The sequence below is a fragment of the Cherax quadricarinatus genome, chromosome 14, assembly GCF_038502225.1.
Source record: "Cherax quadricarinatus isolate ZL_2023a chromosome 14, ASM3850222v1, whole genome shotgun sequence".
In the NCBI taxonomy this organism is placed as follows: domain Eukaryota; kingdom Metazoa; phylum Arthropoda; class Malacostraca; order Decapoda; family Parastacidae; genus Cherax; species Cherax quadricarinatus.
Genome location: NC_091305.1, coordinates 7,850,436 through 7,875,322, shown reverse-complemented (window position 1 = coordinate 7,875,322; position 24,887 = coordinate 7,850,436). Strand labels below are relative to the sequence as shown.

Here is a 24,887-nt window from a genome sequence, read left to right as displayed (position 1 = left end):
CTGTCTGTCTGTCTCTCTCTCTCTCTCTCTCTCTCTCTCTCTCTCTCTCTCTCTCTCTCTCTCTCTCTCTCTCTCTCTCTCTCTCTCTCTCTCTCTCTCTCTCTCTCTCTCTCGTTTTTTTTTTTACACTGGGTTTGACAAGGTTAAGGATCCCTAACTTTATTGACACGCTAAGAGCTGTTACCTACATCAGGTCACAACAGCTTACAACTAGTAAGAAACAAGAAACTCCATTGGTTGTCTGCCCACACTGTTTGAGTGAGTGTTGGGAGCGAGAGAGAGAGAGAAACGGAGTGAGGTAAGGAGAGGTGAGGAGGAGAGTGAGTGAGAGGGAGAGGGGAATAAAGGAGGGAGGAGGAGAAGAAATGCCTTGTAGTAATGAGGGAGGTTGCAGGTAGCGTGGGCAGAGTGGATTGCAGGTAGCGTGGGTTGAGTGGGTTGCAGGTAGCATGGGTTGAGTGGGTTGCAGGTAGCGTGGGTTGAGTGGGTTGCAGGTAGCGTGGGTTGAGTGGGTTGCAGGTAGCCTGGGTTGAGTGGGTTACAGGTAGCCTAGGTTGAGTGGGTTGCAGGTAGTGTGGGTTGCAGGTAGCTTGGGTTGCAGGTAGCCTGGGTTGACTGGGTTGCAGCTAGCCTGGGTTGAGTGGGTTGCAGGTTGTGATGCAGTTCAGATGGGCTTGTGAGGTCTCTAGGGAGACCTAATTATATGGTCACACCTGCCTTAGCAAATGTCGGGTAGTCACGCCCACGTCTGAGGTCTTTTGTTCTTAACAGCGTCAGACCTCGGCGTCAGGTCGTAACACGTGGTACATACACCATTGGGGAGGGGGTACTTTGACTACGATATAAGCCCAGGGAACAGCGGGGCAAAGAGGTTGTTGGTGACAGGTCCGTCGAGCGAGAGCTCTGGACAGCCGCGTGTGTAGTGGACCACGCATTGGGAATCTCGGGTCAGCTGGTCGGTGAATTAAGAGTGAGTACTAGTCCGTGTTACTGATAACATCTATCCTTCCCCTGGTAATAAGTCTCATAGGTCAATTGTTATATTGTGTAAATTTCCATCAGGATATGTTGTATTCTAGCCCTTTTATGTTATTAAGTAAACTATAGCCATAGTTCCCATTTTTATTTGTACCTTCATATGCTATTCCCTATTTTGTTAAGCACTGGGATATACAGGAGACGTGCTCACTCGCTGGGATACCTCCGGTAGAGTGGGTAGAGGTCTCACAAGGTAGCGTGGGTTGCAGGTAGCGTGGGTTGCAGGTAGCGTGGGTTGAGTGGGTTGCAGGTAGCGTGGGTTAAGTGGGTTGCAGGTAGCGTGGGTTGAAGGTAGCGTGGGTTGCAGGTAGCCTGGGTTGAATGGGCTGCAGGTAGTCTGGGTTGAGTGGGTTGCAGGTAGCCTGGGTTGAGTGGGTTGCAGGTAGCCTGGGTTGAGTGGGTCGCAGGTAGCCTGGGTTGAGTGGGTTGGAGGTAGCCTGCGTTGCAGGTAGCCTGGTTTGAGTGGGTTGCAGGTAGCCTGGGTTGAGTGGGTCGCAGGTAGCCTGGGTTGTGTGGGTTGGAGGTAGCGTGGGTTGCATGTAGCCTGGTTTGAGTGGGTTGCAGGTAGCGTGGGTTGCAGGTAGCCTGGATTGAGTGGTTTGCAGGTAGCGTGGGTTTAGTGGGTTGCAGATAGCGTGGGTTGAGTGGGTTGCAGGTAATGTGGGCTGAGTGGGTTGCAGGTAGCGTCGGTTGAGTGCGTTGAGTGGGTAGCGGGTAGCCTGGGTTGAGTGGGTTGCAGGTAGCGTGGGTTGAGTGGGTTGCAGGTAGCGTGGGTTGAGTTGGGAGCGGGTAGCCTGGGTTGAGTGGGTTGCAGGTAGCGTGGGTTGAGTGGGTAGCGGGTAGCATGGGTTGAGTGGGTTGCAGGTAGCTTGGGTTGAGTGGGTTGCAGGTAGCCTGGGTTGAGTGGGTTGCAGGTAGCGTGGGTTGAGTGGGTAGCGGGTAGCGTGGGTTGAGTGGGTTGCAGTTAGCGTGGGTTGAGTGGGTTGCAGATAGCGTGGGTTGAGTGGGTTGCAGGTAATGTGGGCGTAGTGGGTTGCAGGTAGCGTCGGTTGAGTGCGTTGAGTGGGTAGCGGGTAGCCTGGGTTGAGTGGGTTGCAGGTAGCGTGGGTTGAGTTGGGAGCGGGTAGCCTGGGTTGAGTGGGTTGCAGGTAGCGTGGGTTGAGTGGGTAGCGGGTAGCATGAGTTGAGTGGGTTGCAGGTAGCGTGGGTTGCAGGTAGCGTGGGTTGAGTGGGTTGCAGGTAGCCTGGGTTGAGTGGGTAGCGGGTAGCCTGGGTTGAGTGGGTTGCAGGTAGCGTGGGTTGAGTGGGTAGCGGGTAGTGTGGGTTGAGTGGGTAGCGGGTAGCCTGGGTTGAGTGGGGTGCAGGTAGCGTGGGTTGAGTGGGTAGCGGGTAGCCTGGGTTGAGTGGGTTGCAGGTAGCCTGGGTTGAGTGGGTTGCGGGTAGCCTGGGTTGAGTGGGTTGAGGGTAGCCTGGGTTGAGTGGGTAGCGGGTAGCCTGGGTTGAGTGGGTAGCGGGTAGCCTGGGTTGAGTGGGTAGCGGGTAGCCTGGGTTGAGTGGGTAGCGGGTAGTCTGGGTTGACTGGGTTGCAAGTAGCCTGGGTTGAGTGGGTAGCGGGTAGCCTTGATTGAGTGGGTAGCGGGTAGCCTGGTTTGAGTGGGTAGCGGGTAGCCTGGGTTGAGTGGGTAGCGGGTAGCCTGGGTTGAGTGGGTAGCGGGTAGCCTGGGTTGAGTGGGTAGTGGGTAGCCTGGGTTGAGTGGGTAGCTGTTAGCCTGGGTTGAGTGGGTAGCGGGTAGCCTGGGTTGAGTGGGTAGCGGGTAGCCTGGGTTGAGTGGGTAGCGGGTAGCCTGGGTTGAGTGGGTAGCGGGTAGCCTGGGTTGAGTGGGTAGCCTGGGTTGAGTAGGTAGCGGGTAGCCTGGGTTGAGTGGGTAGCGGGTAGCCTGGGTTGAGTGGGTAGCGGGTAGCCTGGGTTGAGTGGGTAGCGGGTAGGCTGGGTTGAGTGGGCAGCCTGGGTTGAGTGGGCAGCCTGGGTTGAGTGGGTAGTGGGTAGCCTGGGTTGAGTGGGTAGCGGGTAGCCTGGGTTGAGTGGGTAGCCTGGGTTGAGTAGGTAGCGGGTAGCCTGGGTTGAGTGGGTAGCGGGTAGCCTGGGTTGAGTGGGTAGCGGGTAGCCTGGGTTGAATGGGTAGCGGGTAGGCTGGGTTGAGTGGGCAGCCTGGGTTGAGTGGGCAGCCTGGGTTGAGTGGGTAGTGGGTAGCCTGGGTTGAGTGGGTAGCCTGGGTTGAGTGGGTTGCAGGTAGCGTGGGTTGAGTGGGTTGCAGGTAGCGTGGGTTGAGTGGGTTGCAGGTAGCCTGGGTTGAGTTGGGAGCGGATAGCCTGGGTTGAGTGGGTTGCAGGTTGCGTGGGTTGAGTGGGTAGCGGGTAGCATGGGTTGAGTGGGTTGCAGGTAGCGTGGGTTGCAGGTAGCTTGGGTTGAGTGGGTTGCAGGTAGCGTGGGTTGAGTGGGTTGCACGTAGCCTGGGTTGAGTGGGTAGCGGGTAGCCTGGGTTGAGTAAGTTGCAGGTAGCGTAGGTTGAGTGGGTAGCGGGTAGCCTGGGTTGAGTGGGTAGCGGGTAGCCTGGGTTGAGTGGGGTGCAGGTAGCGTGGGTTGAGTGGGTAGCGGGTAACCTGGGTTGAGTGGGTTGCAGGTAGCCTGGGTTGAGTGGGTTGCAGGTAGCCTGGGTTGAGTGGGTTGCGGGTAGCCTGGGTTGAGTGGGTTGAGGGTAGCCTGGGTTGAGTGGGTAGCGGGTAGCCTGGGTTGAGTGGGTAGCGGGTAGCCTGGGTTGAGTGGGTAGCGGGTAGCCTGGGTTGAGTGGGTAGCGGGTAGCCTGGTTTGAGTGGGTAGCGGGTAGCCTGGGTTGAGTGGGTTGCAGGTAGCCTGTGTTGAGTGAGTAGCGGGTAGCCTGGGTTGAGTGGGTAGCGGGTAGCCTGGGTTGAGTGGTTAGCGGGTAGCCTGGGTTGAGTGGGTTGAGTGGATAGCGGGTAGCCTGGGTTGAGTGGGTAGCGGGTAGCCTGGGTTGAGTGGGTAGCCGGGGTTGAGTAGGTAGCGGGTAGCCTGGGTTGAGTGGGTAGCGGGTAGCCTGGGTTGATTGGGTTAAGTGAGTAGCGGGTAGCCTGGATTGAGTGGGTAGCGGGTAGGCTGGGTTGAGTGGGTAGCCTGGGTTGAGTGGGTAGCGGGTAGCCTGGGTTGAGTGGGTAGCCTGGGTTGAGTGGGTAGCGGGTAGCCTGGGTTGAGTAGGTAACGGGTAGCCTGGGTTGAGTGGGTAGCCTGGGTTGAGTGGGTAGCCTGGGTTGAGTGGGTAGTGGGTGTCCTGGGTTGAGTGGGTTGCAGGTAGCCTGGGTTGAGTAGGTAGCCTGGGTTGAGTGGGTAGCCTGGGTTGAGTAGGTAGCGAGTAGCCTGGGTTGAGTGGGTAGCGGGTAGCCTGGGTTGAGTGGGTTAAGTGAGTAGCGGGTAGCCTGGGTTGAGTGGGTAGCGGGTAAGCTGGGTTGAGTGGGCAGCTTGGGTTGAGTGGGTAGCGGGTAGCCTGGGTTGAGTGGGTAGCGGGTAGCCTGGGTTGAGTGGGTAGCGGGTAGCCTGGGTTGAGTGGGTAGCGGGTAGCCTGGGTTGAGTGGGTAGCCTGGGTTGAGTGGGTAGTGGGTGTCCTGGGTTGAGTGGGTAGCGGGTAGCGTGGGTTGAGTGGGTAGCGGGTAGCGTGGGTTGAGTGGGTAGCGGGTAGCCTGGGTTGAGTGGGTAGCGGGTAGCCTGGGTTGAGTGGGTAGTGGGTGTCCTGGGTTGAGTGGGTAGCGGGTAGCGTGGGTTGAGTGGGTAGCGGGTAGCCTGGGTTGAGTGGGTTGCAGGTAGCCTGGGTTGAGTGGGTTGCAGGTAGCCTGGGTTGAGTGGGTTGCAGGTAGCCTGGGTTGAGTGGGTTGCAGGTAGCCTGGGTTGAGTGGGTTGCAGGTAGCCTGGGTTGAGTGGGTTGCAGGTAGCCTGGGTTGAGTGGGTTGCAGGTAGCCTGGGTTGAGTGGGTTGCAGGTAGCCTGGGTTGAGTGGGTTGCAGGTAGCCTGGGTATGACACACACTACACCATCACAACTTCACTCTTCAATCCTTTTATCCTGATCATTAAAATTCTGCCCTTTTTAAATGTGTGTACTGACCTAAGTTAGCTTTGGGTGGGTCGATCCGCCTCTTCGTAGAGTGAGGCTCGTGGCCCCGCCTCCTGGGCTATGTTGTAGGTAGGTAGTCAAGAATCTGTTAAACACAGCTTATATTCTATCTAGGCTTTAAATTTTTAACTTGTCTAATGTATCTTAAATTCTTGCAAAATTTTATTAATTTTAAATAAATCCAATTTGTATAATTCTAAAGCAATGTTCGTATTATTTTCAAAATTATTTAGGGAGGTATTCTCAGTTGAGACTCAAAAGTTTTTCAACAAACCGAGGTGGTAGAGTGTACCAGCAAGTGCTGGACACGCTACGTACAGAAGAAACTGCTAGGTGAACCAAGTGTCTCAAAGGCGGTGGGTCCAGATTACATCTCTCGATGTGCCCTGAGAGAGGTGAGGAACTGTGTGTACCACTAACAAAAATTTTCAAGAAATCTGTCGAAACTGGGCAAGTGCCAGAGATGTGGAAGACAGCAAATGTTGTTCCAATTTTTAAGAAAGGGGATACAGGCAGCATTAAACTACAGGCCAGTGTCACTGACGTGTACAGTATGTAGACTCATGAAGGAGATTATCAGGATAGGAGTGGTGGAGCACTTAGAAAGTAACAGGCTCATATATTATAACCAGCACGGTTTCAGGGATGGTAAATCCTTTGTCACAAACCTACTGGAGTTTTACGACAAGGTAACAGAAGTAAGACAAGAGAGAGAGGGATGGGTAGACTGTATTTTCTTGGACTGTAAGAAGGCTTCCAACACAGTATCACACAAGAGTCTGGTGCAAAAGCTAAAGGAGCAAGCAGTAATAGCAGGAAAGGAATACCTCACAGGAAGGAAGGAAGGAAGCAACGAGTGTTGGTATGCGACGAGGTGTGAGAGTGGCCACATTTATGGAGTGGGGTTCCACAAGGGTCAATCTAGGGGCCAGTGCTGTTTCTTGTATACGTGAATGACAGGACGGAATTGATGGATACAGAGGTGTCTTTGTTCGCAGCCGACTTGAAACTAATGAGAATACAAGCAGACGAGGATCGGGAAAGACTTCAAAGGGATCTGGATAGGTTGCAAGCCTGGTCCAGCAGCTGGCTCCTGGCCCCAACAAGTGCAAATTTATGAAGCTTGGAGAAGGACAAAGAAGACCGCAGAGGGTCAAAGATTGCTAATCTCACTCAAGGAAAAGTATCTTAGGGTGAATATCATACCGAGAGACGCACACCAGTAAATGGGCGCCTGGTAAGCCTAAGAATAGCGTTCCGACACCTCATTAAGGAATCGTTCAAGACTCTGTGCACCGTGGATATCAGGCCCATATTGGAGTATGTATGACCAGTATGGAACCCACACCTGTTCAAACACGTCAAGAAATTAGAGAAAGTGCAAAAATTTGCAACAAAACAAGTCCCAGAGCTATGGGGTATGTTCAGTGAGAAGTTAAAAGAACTCAACCTGAAGACACTTGAGGACAGGAGGGATAGGGAGGGCATGATAACGACGCATAAAATACCGAGAGCAATTGACAAGGTGGACAGGGTTAGAATATTTCAGAGATGGAACACAACAACAAGGAGACACAAGTGGAAGTCGAAAACTCAGATGAGTCACAGGGATGTTACGAAATATTTCTTCAGGTTTAGAGTTGTAAGGAAGTGGAACAATCTGAGGAGTGAAACAGTGGGGGCAAGATCCATACAAAGCTTTAAGAAGAGATATGATAAAGTTCTTGGACCAGAGAGTGGATCTAGTAGCGACCAGCAGAGGCGGGGCCGGGAGCTGTTACTCGACTCCTGCAGCGACAAATAGGTGAGTACATATAGATGAGTACTCAGGAGAGGGGGTAGGGGAGGCTACCTTAATACATACTGCATAGTACGTGTGAGTCATTGTCTACCTACCTACAGGGAAGAACTAACAACCCCACACAGTGTATTGTTACTGGCGGGGCCCAAGAGTTGAGCTTAACCCCACACGCAAAACTAGGTGGGAATAACTAGGTGAGTGCAAACAGACTACGTGAGCACTAGGTGAGTAAATAGTACGTGTGAGTACAGCATGTGCGCCGCCCTAGTCATACTCTCTAAACCACTCCATATTGATCCATGGGTGTGTGTGTGTGTACTTACCAGAGAGTGGTTGCAGGGTCGACTTATAGCGTGTGTGTGTGTGTGTGTGTGTGTGTGTGTGTGTGTGTGTGTGTGTGTACTCACCTGTATGTGGTTGCAGGCTCGAGTCACGGCTCCTGGCTCCGCGTCTTCGCTAGTCGTTTCTAGGTCACTCTCTCCTTGCTCCAAGAGTCTTATACCACTTCTTAAACCTGTGTATGGAATTTGTTTCTACTACATCACTCTCCAGATTGTTCCACTTCCTGACAACTCTAAGGCTATAGAAATACTTCTTAACATCCCTACGACATACAAACTTGAACACAGGACACAGGAACAAGGGGACACAACTTCTGGCTGTGTCCCTTGGTCGTGTGTCCCATCTCTGCAACATTCTGTCCCTATCCACCTTGTCTATTCCACTTAGTATTTTACACGTCGTTATCATGTGACCCCTCCTATCCTCTAGGGTCTTCAGGTTAAGTTCTCTTAATCTCTCCTCATAAGACATACCCCTTAGCTCCGGAACTAATCCTGTTGCAAACCTTTGCACTTTCTCCAATTTCTTGACGTGTTCGACCAGGTATGGGTTCGATACTGGTGCTGCATAATCCAACATGGGCCTGACGTACACGGTGTACAGTGCCGTGAATAACTCCTTACTTAGATGTCGGAACGCTATTCTCAGGTTTGCCAGGCGTCCATATGCTGCAGCAGTTATTTGGTTGATGTGCGCTTAAGGGGACGTGCTCGTTATGATGCTCACCCCAGGATCCTTTTCCGTAAGTGAGGGTTGCAGCATTTGATTCTCTAGCCTGTACTCCGTCTACGGTGTTCTTTTTCATTCCCCAAGCTTCATGACTTTGCACTTGGGGTAAACTCCAGGAGTCATTTGTCGGACTAGGCTTGCAGCCTGTCCAGATCTTAACTAATCCTCCCATCATATCATTCACATATACAAAAAATAGTACCGGACCCAGGACTCACCCTTGTGGAACCCCACTTGACACAGCCACCCACTATGACACCTCATCACGTATGATCACTCGTTGTTTCCATCCTGTCAGATTTTCCCTGATCCGTGTGTGTGGGGGTGCATGTCTCAGCTCCTGGCCCCTCCTCCTAGAATACTTTGATTAGTATCTCTGATTTCTGGCCTTATTATATCTACTGTTGAAGATGTGTTGAGTTATTTCACTTTTCAACCTGACTGCTTGAGACTTTTTTTTTTTTTTACACAGGGTTTGACATGGTTAAGGATCCCTAGCTTTATTGACAAGCTATTTACAGGTTAAGGATTCCTAACTTTATTGACAAGCTTAAAATGAATTCTCTCTCTCTCTCTCTTTCTCTCTCTCTCCAGCTTCCACCTGTGTTCTCATGATTCTGGTCCTCCTAATTCAGTCGGTCTGCCCTTATCTGCTCTAATCAGTTCCTCTTAGGATTCCTCTCAGTTCTCTTACTAGTCTAGCAACAAAACTGGATATTTTCAAATTGCTTCGCACGATCTATCATGTGTGCTCCATGCTGGTGCTGCGGACTCAGTTACTGGCATAACCTATATCCTGTGTGAGGTTTTGAAGAATTCTGTATTCAACTTCCTGAACTCTGTTCTGAGGTTAGCTAATCTGGCTTGTGGCACTGATGTTGTGTGAGTTTCTGGCAATATGTTAGGTTTTATAACTACCAGGTCCTCTTCATCCTGATACTTACAATTTCTCTCAGCTCATGTTGCGCTTTGTGTCCCGTCTGCTCTCGCCTCCGGCTAAAAACTAAACTAAGACTGGAGAAGCATTGTAGTAGTGTGATGAGTAAGGCACATGTTCAACAGCTGGGTATCTTCATTATTGAAGCGCTTACCCTACGCAGTGGGCTTCTTAGTCAAATTCAATCCATTTTCGATATTCGACTGACGAAACCTACCGCGTAGGCCTACTGGCAGAGCTCTCCTAATAACTTTACTAAATCTTAATTTGTTCAACTTTCATTCATTAATGCCAGTCATATCTTGGTTGCATATTTTCATCACGTTATTTTTACCTCCTTTTCAGTTACTTAAGTCATATCTTCCTTAATTCTACGTCTTTCCAGAGAATACAGGTTCACTTCCTTGACTCTGTCGTCTTAGGTAAGTCTGTCATACACGAGGTCAACTACGGCATCGTTTTCTCTTTATTTACTGGCACATTTATGTTCATTCTTTAATATGGAGACCAGAACCGGGCAGCATAGCCAGTGATAAATGACTTCTGTTATTAATACTTCTTGATATGAAACCCAGGAATTCTACTAACCTTATTGCAAACACTTATATATTTTTGTCTTTAGATTACTGCTACCCAGAACTCCATAGTCTTAATTACGTTCACTTCGAGATATATATTATGTAATTTATATTATCTGTCACTGATCTGTGTGACGGTGGTTTCTTCGGGAGTCATGTGTGGAGTGCATAGCCTTTCATTTGTGGGGGTTGAACTCGAGAAGCCAGTTGCTTGGTCACACCTGTGGATTGTTGAGGTCTTGCTAAAGTTTGAGGGGTTGAGTCCCTGTTCCGGCGCCGTCATGGGTTAGTTGTGACTAAACAAGAGCTGTGTTAACGAGAGCCTCACTGCCTAGTGTTTTGTTGTCTACTAAATCCTAATAAGGTATAATTATTTAATTAGACTCAGGTATTGAAAATACATTTCATTAAACGTACCGAAAATATGCGAAATTAAGGAACAATAACTTAGCCTTATTGTAATGCACGAAATTAAAGGACGGTATTTATGACAGGCACGAAGAAAATACCATACCGTACGAAGAGTGTCGGTGTTATGCCGACACTGTGTGTGTGTGTGTGTGTGTACTCACCTATTTGTGGTTGCAGGGGTCGAGTCACAGCTCCTGGCCCCTGTGTGTGTGTGTGTGTGTAATACACAAACAGACAGACACACAGGCGTGGTACTCTCCTGGTAGTGAGACAGTATGAAACACAGGCAGCAGTGTTGAGTGTAACAACACACGAGGACTTTATTACCACAAACTGACAACACAGTGTCTCTCATGATAGTGTTGATGCTGACCATTTAGCTTATTACTACGCTGTATCCAAGCTTTGTGTGTGTGTGGGGGGGAGGGGAGGATGACGCTCACACACACACACACACACACACACACACACACACACACACACACACACACACACACACACACACACACACACACTAACACACTAACACACATCACTGATACTCTGGCCTCAGCTGCCACTATTAAAAAAGACTCATAACCCCGTCAACATTAAAAACCAGGTTAAATGACCACTAGATTATCAGATCTTTCTGTAGGCTGAGAGTTGTGTGTGTGTGTGTGTGTGTGTACTCACCTATTTGTGGTTGCAGGGGTCGATTCACAGCTCCTGGCCCCGCCTCTTCGCTGATTGCTACTAGGTCCTCTCTCTCCCTGCTCCATGAGCTCTATCATACCTCGCCTTAAAACTATGTATGGTTCCCGCCTCCACTACGTCACTTTCTAGGCTATTCCACGGCCTGACTACTCTATGACTGAAGAAATACTTCCTAACATCCCTTTGATTCATCTGAGTCTTCAACTTCCAATTGTGACCTCTTGTGTCTGTGTCCCTTCTCTGGAACATCCCGTCTTTGTCCACCTTGTCTATTCCGCGCAGTATTTTATATGTCGTTATCGTGTCTCCCCTGACCCTCCTGTCCTCCAGTGTTGTCAGGCCGATTTCCCTCAACCTTTCTTCGTAGGACAATCCCCGTAGCTCTGGGACTAGTCTTGTTGCAAACCTTTGCACTTTTTCTAATTTCTTGACGTGCTTGACTAGGTGTGGATTCCAAACTGGTGCTGCATACTCCAGTATGGGCCTGACATAAATGGTATACAGAGTCTTAAACGAATCCTTACTGAGGTATCGGAACGCTATCCGTAGGTTTGCCAGGCGCCCGTATGCTGCAGCAGTTATCTGATTGATGTGCGCCTCAGGAGATATATTCGGTGTTATACTCACCCCCAGGTCTTTTTCCTTGAGTGAGGTTTGCAGTCTTTGGCCATCTAAACTATATTGTGTCTGCGGTCTTCTTTGCCCTTCCCCAATCTTCATGACTTTGCATTTGGCAGGGTTAAATTCAAGGAGCCAGTTGCTGGACCAGGCTTGTAGCCTGTCCAGGTCTCTTTGTAGTCCTGCCTGATCCTCATCCGATTTGATTCTTCTCATTAACATCGCATCATCTGCAAACAAGGACACTTCTGAGTCTATCCCTTCAGTTATGTCGTTCACATATACCAAGAACAGCACAGGTCCTAGGACTGACCCCTGTGGAACCCCGCTTGTCACAGGCGCCCACTCTGACACCTCGTCGCGTACCATGACTCGTTGTTGCCTCCCTGACAGGTATTCTCTGATTCATTGCAGTGCCTTTCCTGTTATGTGTGCCTGATCCTCTAGCTTTTGCAGTAACCTCTTGTGAGGAACTGTGTCGAAGGCCTTCTTGCAGTCCAAAAATATGCAGTCGATCCACCCCTCTCTCTCTTGTCTTACTTCTGTCACCTTGTGATAAAACTCTAGTAGGTTTGTGACACAGGATTTTCCTTCCCTGAAACCGTGCTGGTTGTCAATTATACACTTGTTTCTTTCCAGGTGCCCCACCACTCTCCTCCTGATGATCTTCTCCATGACCTTGCATACTATACACGTTAGTGATACAGGTCTGTAGTTTAGTGCCTCATGTCTGTCTCCCTTTTTAAAAATTGGGACTACATTTGCCATTTTCCATACCTCAGGGAGTTGCCCAGTTTCAAGTGATGTGTTGAAGATCTTTGTTAATGGCTCACACAATATCTCTGCTCCCTCTTTAAGGACCCATGGAGAGATGTTGTCTGGTCCCACCGCCTTTGAGGTGTCAAGTTCGCATAGCAGCTTCTTCACCTCCTCCTTGGTTATATGTACCTCATCCAGCACTTGCGGGTGTGCCCCCCTGTTCTGATTTCCTGGAGTCCTACTGGGTTCCACTGTAAATACTGTGTGTGTGTGTGTGTGTGTGTGTGTGTGTGTGTGTGTGTGTGTGTGTGTGTGTGTGTGTGTGTGTGTGTGTGTACCTCAGTTACAGTGTTGGGTGACCTGAGTAACAATGAACAAAACATAGTGATTAATATTTTTCAACATTACGGAAGACGAACAAGCTGGCCAGTATTTAGCCTTTTGTAAAACATAGTCAATATTTAATATTGCATCATAAAATAACCAGCAACTGCAACACTACAGCTGTATCGCCGTAAAGGGTACATATAACCATCTATATATATATATGTCGTGCCGAATATGTAAAACTGGTCAATTAGCAAGAACTCATTTAAAATTAAGTCCTTTCTAAAATTTTCTTTTATACGTTTAAAGATATATTTTTTTTCATTAATGTTAATGTAAAAAAATTTAATTTTGCACCAAAAGAATCTTAGAAAACTTACCTAACCTTATTATAACAAGAGCAATTTATTTTAGCCTAACCCAACTAAATATATTTTAGATTTGTTTACAATAATTTAATACTAAACAAACACAGTGAAATATATTTTTTTCGTTAGGTTCAGAATGATTTTGGCGAAATTATTGCATACACAAATTTTCACTTGTCCTATATGGCAAGATGAACGTTGCTGTTTAAGCCAAGATCGCAAGATCTGCCTATTCGGCACGACATATGTATATATATATATATATATATATATATATATATATATATATATATATATTATATATATATATATATATATATATATATATATATATATATATATATATATATATATATATATATATATATATATACACACACTTATGTTTGATTTTCTCCCTGTATTAATTAATGATTAAAGTGCTCTATTTTCCTGGTGTACATGCGATATGCAACCTTACTGACCGTCGTGCAGTAGATGGATTTTAAACTCTTAACTAGTTAGGTGACTTTCACTTAGTGGGGTCGTTAAGTGCTCCCACACCGTGAATGGCCTTTAACTCCCATCCATCGTAATTGTAGAGGTTAACTAGCATTCACACCGTGATTCACAACCACCACTTAACTAGCGTAACCTTGATGTTATCTCGGTGACCTTAGGTTGATTCAGACACTGCGGATATGACTGCAGACAGCTGTCTTTAATACCTTGTGGGTATGACTGCAGACAGCTGTCTTTAATACCTTGTGGGTATGACTGCAGACAGCTGTCTTTAATACCTTGTGGGTATGACTGCAGACAGCTGTCTTTAATACCTTGTGGGTATGACTGCAGACAGCTGTCTTTAATACCTTGTGGGTATGACTGCAGACAGCTGTCTTTAATACCTTGTGGGTATGACTGCAGACAGCTGTCTTTAATACCTTGTGGGTATGACTGCAGACAGCTGTCTTTAATACCTTGTGGGTATGACTGCAGACAGCTGTCTTTAATACCTTGTGGGTATGACTGCAGACAGCTGTCTTTAATACCTTGTGGGTATGACTGCAGACAGCTGTCTTTAATACCTTGTGGGTATGACTGCAGACAGCTGTCTTTAATACCTTGTGGGTATGACTGCAGACAGCTGTCTTTAATACCTTGTGGGTATGACTGCAGACAGCTGTCTTTAATACCTTGTGGACATGACTGCAGACAGCTGTCTTTAACAACTTGTGGACATGACTGCAGACAGTTGTCTTCAACAACTTGTGGACATGACTGCAGACAGTTGTCTTCAACAACTTGTGGACATGACTGCAGACAGTTGTCTTCAACAACTTGTGGACATGACTGCAGACAGTTGTCTTCAACAACTTGTGGACATGACTGCAGACAGTTGTCTTCAACAACTTGTGGACATGACTGCAGACAGTTGTCTTAAACAACTTGTGGACATGACTGCAGACAGTTGTCTTTAACAACTTGTGGACATGACTGCAGACAGCTGTCTTTAATACCTTGTGGGTATGACTGCAGACAGCTGTCTTTAATACCTTGTGGGTATGACTGCAGACAGCTGTCTTTAATACCTTGTGGGTATGACTGCAGACAACTGTCTTCAACAGCTTGTGGACATGACTGCAGACAGTTGTCTTTAACAACTTGTGGACATGACTGCAGACAGCTGTCTTTAACAACTTGTGGACATGACTGCAGACAGTTGTCTTTAACAACTTGTGGACATGACTGCAGACAGTTGTCTTTAACAACTTGTGGACATGACTGCAGACAGTTGTCTTTAACAACTTGTGGACATGACTGCAGACAATTGTCTTCAACAACTTGTGGACATGACTGCAGACAGTTGTCTTCAACAACTTGTGGACATGACTGCAGACAGTTGTCTTAAACAACTTGTGGACATGACTGCAGACAGTTGTCTTAAACAACTTGTGGACATGACTGCAGACAGCTGCCTCGCCCAGCCTGCGCCCTGATATGCTCCCAAACCAATCTTTAATATTTCTGCGCTATTTACTTACTTCCTTTAATCTTCTGCTGCCCCTGCCCGTGCTCAGGTGGTAGGGGAAGAGTAGGAGAAGATGTAGGAGAGGAGGAAGGGTAAGGTGGGGGGTAGGAGATAATTTGCCTGTACCCATGAATAGGGAGTAAGGACTCTGAATGTGAGTTGAGAAGGAGAGGAAATTTAATACCCAGGCAGTGAGAGGGATGAGGGTAGGTAATAATAATAATAATAATAATAATAGTAATTTTATTTACTACAAGTATATGTACAAGGTATACAGGCCTAGCTGACATCAATGACATACATGTAATACTATATAGAAAGCCGCTTGTTATGCAGAGCATTTCGGGCAAATTAGGTCAGTTTTGTCCCAGGATGCGACCCACACCAGTTCACTAAATCCCAGATACCCACTTTACTGATGGGTGAACATAGACAGCCGGTGTAAATAAACACGCCCAATGTTTCTACCCTCGCTGCGAATCGAACCCAGACGCTCGCCGTGTAAAGCGAGAGCTTTAGCCACCAGGCCACGGGGCAGCATGGGAGCACATGGGTGAGGTAGCCATCAAAAGATATTTTTGAAGATTGAGACGCTTGTCCAATAATTGGGAGTCTTTATTGAGGAAACGTTTCGCCAGCCAGTTGAGTCCTACGCTTGCCTAACCTACAGTCATGACCTACTTACACTGGTAGGTTTTCCCGTCGGTGACTCCGCCTCCTAGTGCTCCCGTGACTACAGTATATAAGACACTTCTCCGAGCACCGTGCTGTAGTAGTCTCAACACTTATGGACTGAACACATCGACGTCAGGCTGGGGGACTGATTACTTCATTCTCCTCCTCATTTTCCACCGTTCTTCTCTGTGTTGGACTGAAGAAGCTACTGGCTGGCGAAACGTCTCCTTAATAAAGATTCCCAAATGTTGCACACGTGTCTCATTCTTCAACTTGTCGGTTTTTCAAAACCATTTACATCACAAAAGATATTTTAACCTGTATCACTGTTATTTGTTACTATTAACTACAGTAGTACTACTGTTCTAGAGTTATAGACTAGGTTAGTATAGCGCATGGCTCTCTCCCCATATTGTTCCAGACCATGGAACTGAACTCTTCTCCAGGTTGATGGACTGATTACATTACTGCTGCGTCCTTTGTATTTGACTGGAGAAGTCTACTTATGTGGGCGAAACGTTTCATCAATGGAGATACCCAGCTGTTGCACAAGTGTCTTAATCTTCAACTTGTCGGTATTTTATACCATTTTCAACAGTATCTCTCCGCATCCTGCATTTCTGTGCTGCTCCCTCAAATTTATTAAGTGGGAGGAGTAATTACTATAGTGACTCCGATAAAAAAATATGTGGACATTTAATAGAAATGTTGGAACCAGAGTGTCAACTAACTCTTCTAAAATTAAGATTTTTGTCACTGCCACTTGTACTATTACCAGTATCATTACTTCATGGGTAGTCCGTGATCAGCTGGTCGCCCTGGGAAGTCCGTGATCAGCTGGTCGCCCTGGGAAGTCCGTGATCAGCTGGTCGCCCTGGGAAGTCCGTGATCAGCTGGTCGCCCTGGGAAGTCCGTGATCAGCTGGTCGCCCTGGGTAGTCCGTGATCAGCTGGTCGCCCTGGGAAGTCCGTGATCAGCTGGTCGCCCTGGGAAGTCCCTGATCAGCTGGTCGCCCTGGGAAGTTCAAGAAACAGTGTCAGTCTTCTTGTAGTTTAAACCATAAATTTTAAATTAATTAGATCCACCATATAAAGAAAGTGTTTGTCTAAATTAATATTTAAAAGTCTGTGCTGTTTATATTTACAGGTTCAGATGGAAATCTTTGCTGTTAATTTACAACTCTTGAAAAAAATATCCAGATTTGTGTTGCGCCTCTTGTCTCGTAGTTTCATACTGTTATTTCAGGTTATGATTTTTTTGCACTTCATTAGTTCTCCGTGTAAGAATGTCACATATAATTTTTACCTAAGATGTCTGAATGAAATCTTTGTTTCCTAAGAAGGAACAGAGTCAGTTTGAACTAAGGTTGGACACGAAATAGTCGTAGTGAATAAACCCAAACGAAACATGTGGCTGTTAATTAGATCCACACTATACAGATTTCTAATGTCTTGAAATGAAACTGGTGGAAGAAGTTTCCACTTTGTTGCTTTACCTGGCAGAACATCGTCTTGCTCAACCTGGAAATTCTTGTAGTTATTACACAGCTGACACTCGAAAGAAACTCGCAAAGTTACCCATAAACGCCACATTGTAAGTTGTATGTCAAAACTAAAGCCTACCCCTGAAGAGTCTTGATAACGTGAGGATGAAGGATGAGAGTCAACATAGTCGGAATTGGTAGAAGAGTCTGATAGCCTGAGGGAGAAGAAATTAAGGATCTGAGTCAACATGCTGGGGATGAGACACCTGCCAGCGACCCTCAGATGAATACAGCCGCTCAACACCAACCCGAATCCCGTTTCTTTTTTTTTTTTCGTCTTGGTGAAGAAGACACACTAGTAGAAAGTTTCAGTACAAATTGGCTTTATCGAAGACATTGTTGTACGAGTGAATGCTCTTCTGCTGTCAGTGTTTGGGTCACCATACTTTCGGAGCTAAGTCGTTCTTCTGGAAACATAAAATTTATAAAGCGGCCAGGAAGCAGGTAGATACAGTACTGTACACCGACAACTTGGTTACGCAATCTGGCATAGGTCCACGCTCCTGCAACTCCATAGTCATCAAAAATTTCAATAAACCACTGTATAGGGCTTTCAGTGTTTTGTGGAAGAGACCTGTGTTATTCCGCAGTCATAAAAACCACCAATATTGCAAAACAATCGCGGAAAACTATAGACCAGTAGCGCTAACTTCACACATTATCATCAAAATCTTTAAAAATAGATCTTGAAAAGATTATCAGCGATGTGTAATCACAACAGTTGCAGAATCCTGGGCAACTTGGGTTTGTTGTTGTTGTTGTTGATGTGGTTGTTGTTGTAGTTATTGTTGATGTGGTTGATGAGGTTATTGTTGATGTAGTTGTTGTGACTGTGGTTGTTGGTGTTCGTGTTGCTAGGGGGGAAATCCCCTGACACGAGCCTGTGTCATGTAATGTCACGATAAGAGACGCCATGTTGGCGGGGGCGCCGCCCCAAGCAACCATTAGTGTGTAGCCCCACACACTAGTGGCTGGTGTTACACACAGTGGTGTGTGTGTGTGCGTGCGTGTGTGTGTGTGTGTATGTGTGTGTGGACTCATTTAATTGTGATTGCAGGGCTCCTGTGTTGTAACTAACTCTCTTTCCTCATTATTTACTGTAAATAACCTGAGACATGAATGTAACATACTTGTGTATGAAGCTACACACAGATGTACACAAATTATTAAGAGAGAAAGAATACAGTTAACTTTGCACGGATTCCCTCTTACTTAAGCCTCCAGCAGCGTGATAAAGTTGATAACCGAACAAGCATTACACAAACAGAAAGTCAAATACACTTTTAGTTTCTCAAAAAGAATTTTAAAAAAATATTGTCAGAAAAGAACCAGATAATGAGTTTGAAGAAATTAAAGCAGTACAGACAGGAACTAGAACATCAGTTGTGTCTCATAATAAAATGTGTCAGGTTAAACATATCTACTGAGACAGTAACAAGGTCATTAGACTGCCAGATGTTAGTGTTAAGAGTGTGGTCTCAGTGTAGTGTTGGTAGTGTGGTCTCAGTGTAGTGTTGGTAGTGTGGTCTCAGTGTAGTGTTGGTAGTGTGGTCTCAGTGTAGTGTTGGTAGTGTGGTCTAAGTATAGTGTTGGCAGTGTGGTCTCAGTGTAGTGTTGGCAGTGTGGTCTCATTGTAGTGTTGGCAGTGTGGTCTCAGTGTAGTGTTGGCAGTGTGGTCTCAGTGTAGTGTTGGCAGTGTGGTCCCAGTATAGTGTTGGCAGTGTGGTCTCAGTGTAGTGTTGGCAGTGTGGTCTCAGTGTAGTGTTGGCAGTGTGATCTCAGTGTAGTGTTAACAGTGTGGTCTCAGTGTAGTGTTGGCAGTGTGGTTTCAGTGTAGTGTTTTCAGTGTGGTCTCAGTGTAGTGTTGGCAGTGTGGTCTCAGTGTAGTGTTGGCAGTGTGGTCTCAGTATAGCGTTGGCAGTGTGGTCTCAGTGTAAAGTTGGCAGTGTGGTCTCAGTGTAGTGTTGGCAGTGTGGTCTCAGTGTAGTGTTGGCAGTGTGGTCTCAGTGTAGTGTTGGCAGTGTGGTCTCAGTGTAATGTTGGCAGTGTGGTCTCAGTGTAGTGTTGGCAGTGTGGTCTCAGTGTAGTGTTGGTAGTGTGGTCTTGGTGTAGTGTTGGCAGTGTGGTCTCAATGTAGTGTTGGCAGTGTGGTCTCAATGTAGTGTTGGCAGTGTGGTCTCAATGTAGTATTGGCAGTGTGGTCTCAGCGTAGTTTTGGCAGTGTGGTCTCAGTATAGTGTTGGCAGTGTGGTCTCAGTGTAGTGTTGGCAGTGTGGTCTCAGTATAGTGTTGGCAGTGTGGTCTCAGTGTAGTGTTGGCAGTGTGGTCTCAGTGTAGTGTTGGCAGTGTGGTCTCAGTGTAGTGTTGGCAGTGTGGTCTCAGTGTAGTGTTGGCAGTGTGGTCTCAGTGTAGTGTTAACAGTGTGGTCTCAGTGTAGTGTTGGCAGTGTGGTCTCAATGTAGTGTTAGCAGTGTGGTCTCAGTGTAGTGTTAACAGTGTGGTCTCAGTGTAGTGTTAACAGTGTGGTCTCAGTGTAGTGTTGGCAGTGTGGTCTCAGTGTAGTGCTGGCAGTGTGGTCTCAGTGTAGTGTTGGCAGTGTGGTCTCAGTATAGTGTTGGCAGTGTGGTCTCAGTGTAGTGTTGGCAGTGTGGTCTCAGTGTAGTGTTGGCAGTGTGGTCTCAGTGTAGTGTTGGCAGTGTGGTCTCAGTGTAGTGTTGGCAGTGTGGTCTCAGTGTAGTGTTGGCAGTGTGGTCTCAGTATAGTGTTGGCAGTGTGGTCTCAGTGTAGTGTTCGCAGTGTGGTCTCAGTGTAGTGTTGGCAGTGTGGTCTCAGTGTAGTGTTGGCAGTGTGGTCTCCGTGTAGTGTTGGCAGTGTGGTCTCAGTGTAATGTTGGCAGTGTGGTCTCAGTGTAGTGTTGGCAGTGTGGTCTCAGTGTAGTGTTGGTAGTGTGGTCTTGGTGTAGTGTTGGCAGTGTGGTCTCAATGTAGTGTTGGCAGTGTGGTCTCAATGTAGTGTTGGCAGTGTGGTCTCAATGTAGTATTGGCAGTGTGGTCTCAGCGTAGTGTTGGCAGTGTGGTCTCAGTATAGTGTTGGCAGTGTGGTCTCAGTGTAATGTTGGCAGTGTGGTCTCAGTATAGTGTTGGCAGTGTGGTCTCAGTGTAGTGTTGGCAGTGTGGTCTCAGTGTAGTGTTGGCAGTGTGGTCTCAGTGTAGTGTTGGCAGTGTGGTCTCAGTGTAGTGTTGGCAGTGTGGTCTCAGTGTAGTGTTGGCAGTGTGGTCTCAATGTAGTGTTGGGAGTGTGGTCTCAGTGTAGTGTTAACAGTGTGGTCTCAGTGTAGTGTTAACAGTGTGGTCTCAGTGTAGTGTTGGCAGTGTTGTCTCAGTGTAGTGTTAACAGTGTGCTCTCAGTGTAGTGTTGGCAGTATGGTCTCAGTGTAGTGTTGGCAGTGTGGTCTCAGTGTAGTGTTGGGAGTGTGGTCTCAGTGTAGTGTTGGAAGTGTGGTCTCAGTGTAGTGTTGGCAGTGTGGTCTCGGTGTAGTGTTGGCAGTGTGGTCTCAGTGTAGTGTTAACAGTGTGGTCTCAGTGTAGTGTTGGCAGTGTGGTCTCAATGTAGTGTTGGCAGTGTGGTCTCAGTGTAGTGTTGACAGTGTGGTATCAGTGTAGTGTTAACAGTGTGGTCTCAATGTAGTGTTGGCAGTGTGGTCTCAGTGTAGTGTTGGCATTGTGGTCTCAGTGTAGTGTTGGAAGTGTGGCCTCAGTATAGTGTTGGCAGTGTGGTCTCAGTATAGTAGTGTCAGTGTGGTCTCAGTGTAGTGTTGACAGTGTGGTCTCAGTGTAGTGTTGGTAGTGTGGTCTTGGTGTAGTGTTGGCAGTGTGGTCTCAATGTAGTGTTGGCAGTGTGGTCTTGGTGTAGTGCTGGCAGTGTGGTCTCAATGTAGTATTGGCAGTGTGGTCTCAGCGTAGTGTTGGCAGTGTGGTCTCAGTATAGTGTTGGCAGTGTGGTCTCAGTGTAGTGTTGGCAGTGTGGTCTCAGTATAGTGTTGGCAGTGTGGTCTCAGTGTAGTGTTTTCAGTGTGGTCTCAGTGTAGTGTTGGCAGTGTGGTCTCAGTGTAGTGTTGGCAGTGTGGTCTCAGTGTAGTGTTGGCAGTGTGGTCTCAGTGTAGTGTTAACAGTGTGGTCTCAGTGTAGTGTTGGCAGTGTGGTCTCAATGTAGTGTTAGCAGTGTGGTCTCAGTGTAGGGGTAACAGTGTGGTCTCAGTGTAGTGTTAACAGTGTGGTCTCAGTGTAGTGTTGGCAGTGTGGTCTCAGTGTAGTGTTGGCAGTGTGGTCTCAGTGTAGTGTTGGCAGTGTGGTCTCAGTATAGTGTTGGCAGTGTGGTCTCAGTGTAGTGTTGGCAGTGTAGTCTCAGTGTAGTGTTGGCAGTGTGGTCTCAGTGTAGTGTTGGCAGTGTGGTCTCCGTGTAGTGTTGGCAGTGTGGTCTCAGTGTAATGTTGGCAGTGTGGTCTCAGTGTAGTGTTGGCAGTGTGGTCTCAGTGTAGTGTTGGTAGTGTGGTCTTGGTGTAGTGTTGGCAGTGTGGTCTCAATGTAGTGTTGGCAGTGTGGTCTCAATGTGGTGTTGGCAGTGTGGTCTCAATGTAGTATTGGCAGTGTGGTCTCAGCGTAGTGTTGGCAGTGTGGTCTCAGTATAGTGTTGGCAGTGTGGTCTCAGTGTAATGTTGGCAGTGTGGTCTCAGTATAGTGTTGGCAGTGTGGTCTCAGTGTAGTGTTGGCAGTGTGGTCTCAGTGTAGTGTTGGCAGTGTGGTCTCAGTGTAGTGTTGGCAGTGTGGTCTCAGTGTAGTGTTGGCAGTGTGGTTTCAGTGTAGTGTTGGCAGTGTGGTCTCAATGTAGTGTTGGGAGTGTGGTCTCAGTGTAGTGTTAACAGTGTGGTCTCAGTGTAGTGTTAACAGTGTGGTCTCAGTGTAGTGTTGGCAGTGTTGTCTCAGTGTAGTGTTAACAGTGTGGTCTCAGTGTAGTGTTGGCAGTGTGGTCTCAGTGTAGTGTTGGCAGTGTGGTCTCAGTGTAGTGTTGGCAGTGTGGTCTCAGTGTAGTGTTGGCAGTGTGGTCTCAATGTAGTGTTGGCAGTGTGGTCTCAGTGTAGTGTTAACAGTGTGGTCTCAGTGTAGTGTTAACAGTGTTGTCTCGGTGTAGTGTTGGCATTGTGGTCTCAGTGTAATGTTAACAGTGTGGTCTCAGTGTAGTGTTGGCAGTGTGGTCTCAATGTAGTGTTGGCAGTGTGGTCTCAGTGTAGTGTTGACAGTGTGGTATCAGTGTAGTGTTAACAGTGTGGTCTCAATGTAGTGTTGGCAGTGTGGTCTCAGTGTAGTGTTGGCATTGTGGTCTCAGTGTAGTGTTGGAAGTGTGGCCTCAGTATAGTGTTGGCAGTGTGGTCTCAGTATAGTAGTGTCAGTGTGGTCTCAGTGTACTGTTGGCAGTGTGGTCTCAGTGTAGTGTTGACAGTGTGGTCTCAGTGTAGTGTTAACAGTGTGGTCTCAGTGTAGTGTTAACAGTGTGGTCTCAGTATAGTGTTGGCAGTGTGGTCTCAATGTAGTGTTGGCAGTGTGGTCTCAGTGTAGTGTTGGCAGTGTGGTCTCAGTGTAGTGTTGGCAGTGTGGTCTCAGTGTAGTGTTAACAGTGTGGTCTCAGTGTAGTGTTGGCAGTGTGGTCTCAGTGTAGTGTTGGCAGTGTGGTCTCAGTGTAGTGTTGGCAGTGTGGTCTCAGTGTAGTGTTGGCAGTGTGGTCTCAGTGTAGTGTTGGCAGTGTGGTCTCAGTGTAGTGTTAACAGTGTAGTCTCAGTGTAGTGTTGGCAGTGTGGTCTCAGTGTAGTGTTGGCAGTGTGGTCTCAGTGTAGTGTTGGCAGAGTGGTCTCAGTGTAGTGTTGGCAGTGTGGTCTCAGTGTAGTGTTGGCAGTGTGGTCTCAGTGTAGTGTTGGCAGTGTGGTCTCAGTGTAGTGTTGGCAGTGTGGTCTCAGTGTAGTGTTGGCAGTGTGGTCTCAGTGTAGTGTTAACAGTGTGGTCTCAGTGTAGTGTTGGCAGTGTGGTCTCAGTGTAGTGTTGGCAGTGTGGTCCCAGTATAGTGTTGGCAGTGTGGTCTCAGTGTAGTGTTGGCAGTGTGGTCTCAGTGTAGTGTTGGCAGTGTGATCTCAGTGTAGTGTTAACAGTGTGGTCTCAGTGTAGTGTTGGCAGTGTGGTTTCAGTGTAGTGTTTTCAGTGTGGTCTCAGTGTAGTGTTGGCAGTGTGGTCTCAGTGTAGTGTTGGCAGTGTGGTCTCAGTATAGCGTTGGCAGTGTGGTCTCAGTGTAAAGTTGGCAGTGTGGTCTCAGTGTAGTGTTGGCAGTGTGGTCTCAGTGTAGTGTTGGCAGTGTGGTCTCAGTGTAGTGTTGGCAGTGTGGTCTCAGTGTAATGTTGGCAGTGTGGTCTCAGTGTAGTGTTGGCAGTGTGGTCTCAGTGTAGTGTTGGTAGTGTGGTCTTGGTGTAGTGTTGGCAGTGTGGTCTCAATGTAGTGTTGGCAGTGTGGTCTCAATGTAGTGTTGGCAGTGTGGTCTCAATGTAGTATTGGCAGTGTGGTCTCAGCGTAGTTTTGGCAGTGTGGTCTCAGTATAGTGTTGGCAGTGTGGTCTCAGTGTAGTGTTGGCAGTGTGGTCTCAGTATAGTGTTGGCAGTGTGGTCTCAGTGTAGTGTTGGCAGTGTGGTCTCAGTGTAGTGTTGGCAGTGTGGTCTCAGTGTAGTGTTGGCAGTGTGGTCTCAGTGTAGTGTTGGCAGTGTGGTCTCAGTGTAGTGTTAACAGTGTGGTCTCAGTGTAGTGTTGGCAGTGTGGTCTCAATGTAGTGTTAGCAGTGTGGTCTCAGTGTAGTGTTAACAGTGTGGTCTCAGTGTAGTGTTAACAGTGTGGTCTCAGTGTAGTGTTGGCAGTGTGGTCTCAGTGTAGTGCTGGCAGTGTGGTCTCAGTGTAGTGTTGGCAGTGTGGTCTCAGTATAGTGTTGGCAGTGTGGTCTCAGTGTAGTGTTGGCAGTGTGGTCTCAGTGTAGTGTTGGCAGTGTGGTCTCAGTGTAGTGTTGGCAGTGTGGTCTCAGTGTAGTGTTGGCAGTGTGGTCTCAGTGTAGTGTTGGCAGTGTGGTCTCAGTATAGTGTTGGCAGTGTGGTCTCAGTGTAGTGTTGGCAGTGTGGTCTCAGTGTAGTGTTGGCAGTGTGGTCTCAGTGTAGTGTTGGCAGTGTGGTCTCCGTGTAGTGTTGGCAGTGTGGTCTCAGTGTAATGTTGGCAGTGTGGTCTCAGTGTAGTGTTGGCAGTGTGGTCTCAGTGTAGTGTTGGTAGTGTGGTCTTGGTGTAGTGTTGGCAGTGTGGTCTCAATGTAGTGTTGGCAGTGTGGTCTCAATGTAGTGTTGGCAGTGTGGTCTCAATGTAGTATTGGCAGTGTGGTCTCAGCGTAGTGTTGGCAGTGTGGTCTCAGTATAGTGTTGGCAGTGTGGTCTCAGTGTAATGTTGGCAGTGTGGTCTCAGTATAGTGTTGGCAGTGTGGTCTCAGTGTAGTGTTGGCAGTGTGGTCTCAGTGTAGTGTTGGCAGTGTGGTCTCAGTGTAGTGTTGGCAGTGTGGTCTCAGTGTAGTGTTGGCAGTGTGGTCTCAGTGTAGTGTTGGCAGTGTGGTCTCAATGTAGTGTTGGGAGTGTGGTCTCAGTGTAGTGTTAACAGTGTGGTCTCAGTGTAGTGTTAACAGTGTGGTCTCAGTGTAGTGTTGGCAGTGTTGTCTCAGTGTAGTGTTAACAGTGTGCTCTCAGTGTAGTGTTGGCAGTATGGTCTCAGTGTAGTGTTGGCAGTGTGGTCTCAGTGTAGTGTTGGGAGTGTG

General features: G+C 47.7%; 1 protein-coding gene and 1 long non-coding RNA gene across 3 annotated transcripts in view; one reads left to right on the top strand and one right to left on the bottom strand.

Moving 5' to 3' along the window:
• The window catches only part of sei (seizure), a 668,222-nt gene that overhangs the window by 26,478 nt on the left and 616,857 nt on the right, over positions 1–24,887 (top strand). The window lies entirely within an intron of this gene.
• Positions 15,018–24,887, bottom strand: part of LOC138852677 (uncharacterized) — a 102,304-nt gene continuing 92,434 nt past the window's right edge. Inside the window, exon 3 of one of the 2 annotated variants that reach the window (XR_011391998.1) lies at positions 15,018–16,483. This is a non-coding gene — a long non-coding RNA (uncharacterized lncRNA). The remainder of the gene's footprint in view (positions 16,484–24,887) is intronic. The other variant, XR_011391999.1, reaches the window with a different exon arrangement.